Source organism: Drosophila kikkawai, chromosome 3R, assembly GCF_030179895.1.
Source record: "Drosophila kikkawai strain 14028-0561.14 chromosome 3R, DkikHiC1v2, whole genome shotgun sequence".
Taxonomy (NCBI): Eukaryota; Metazoa; Arthropoda; class Insecta; order Diptera; family Drosophilidae; genus Drosophila; species Drosophila kikkawai.
The window spans coordinates 15,724,065-15,725,751 of NC_091731.1; positions in this window are offsets into that span (position 1 = coordinate 15,724,065).

The following is a 1,687-nucleotide window of genomic DNA, read 5'->3' on the forward strand; positions in this document are numbered from 1 at the left end:
TAATTTAACAATTTAAGTGGTCAAGCAAAGTAAGAACCTAAAGATTATATATTAAAAATATATTTAATACATATTGTGTAATATTTTACCTGTAAAGGCTGCTTATTTTCATAGCTTAATACATTAATTCTATCTCCATAAGATCATTGCAATGCTAATTAGGAAATTAAATTAAATTTTAATAAGACACCCATAACTTGCCAGATTCTCCACAAAAGCCTATACAAAGCTGTTCGTAACTGATCTAATATGGATTCCCCCCTCAATTATTTTCCCCAATTCCGCATTGACTAATTACCAATTTGGATCCTGGCCTAACCAATCAAGTTGATGCCATCTGTTTGATGGATCCATCGTTCCTTTGTGTCTAAAATCCAGCTTCCAACACGGTGGGCGGGCATTTGGACACTAATCCAACTCAAAACCCAATTTTCTAGACCGCATGCCGTTGGTTTGACTGGTGCAGGATTCACACATTGCGCAACATCCATAAACAGGCTATTAACACCTACAGCACCGTACAGCTGCTGCATTATAATGCGGGGCCTGCCACGCCCCCAGCCCACTTGCAGTAGCGACATGAGAGCCACTGTGCCATTGCCACTGCCACTGCATCCAATTGCATTTTGCAGTTGCAGGACTCGAAAGTGCCGAATTACACATGGTTAGGGGACAGTGGCTTGGTAGGGTATTGAGGGGGTTAATGTGGGTCGAGGGGGTGTGGAAAGTCATGCATACGGGAGAGGAAATTATATGGCTGGACATAATATATGAAACATGATGTTGTCGCCATCTTGATGAGGATTACAGATAGAACAATAAAGTTAAATGTGACAAAAACTAAAAAATATGTTATTAAGAAAAAAACAGAAATATATAAATAACAAAATGTAAACAAAATACATTTCAAATGCTATACAAAAAGCTGATTAGTTTTAAAGTTTTTATTATTGTGTTGAATTATTTTTCTCTCTGTGTAAGCACACTGGGGAAAGCAAAAACTTTTGTCGACATAAAAAAATAAAAGTTTTTCGCTTATTGCCCACTTGTCCTTGAGTGGTTTTGCATGAAGTCCGACCCACGGTTTTCCGCTTTTCCGCGAAACTTTTCGTCAATAAAATGTAAATGTGTATGTAGCATATTTTTCGCAGCGGCCATTAAGGAAGCCTAGAGACCTGTATGTGTACACATATTGATTTTCCATCAGCGCTCACTCAACTGTTTAACTATGTGCTAATATTTATTAAAAGCGAGCAACGTAAGGCCGCACGTAACGTAATGGCACGTAACGGTGTAAGGGCTCTAAGTTACGGCGAGCACAACATGATGTTAACCCGGGAAATGTGTGTGTAATGTGCTGCAAGGACTCGGCATTCATTATGCCGCCCCCTGGGCTAGATGGCTGACTGGCTGGCTGGCCTACATGTCGTATGATTAATCCCGTTTCATTATATTATCGCTTATGCCACAACCCCCCTTCGCTTGGTCCTCCTCTGGCATCGTCCTTTGTACTGGGCATGAAAAATGGCTTGCCCCTTTGTTTGTCCAGCATTTAGTTGTAGACTCGAGTCTCACTTTTACTTACGCATAATTTATTACACATTTGTTCGGGCCATTAACCCTCCCTCCTCCTCCGCCCACGCAGCTGACCATTAAAACAACTCAATTAACAGTTGACATAATATGC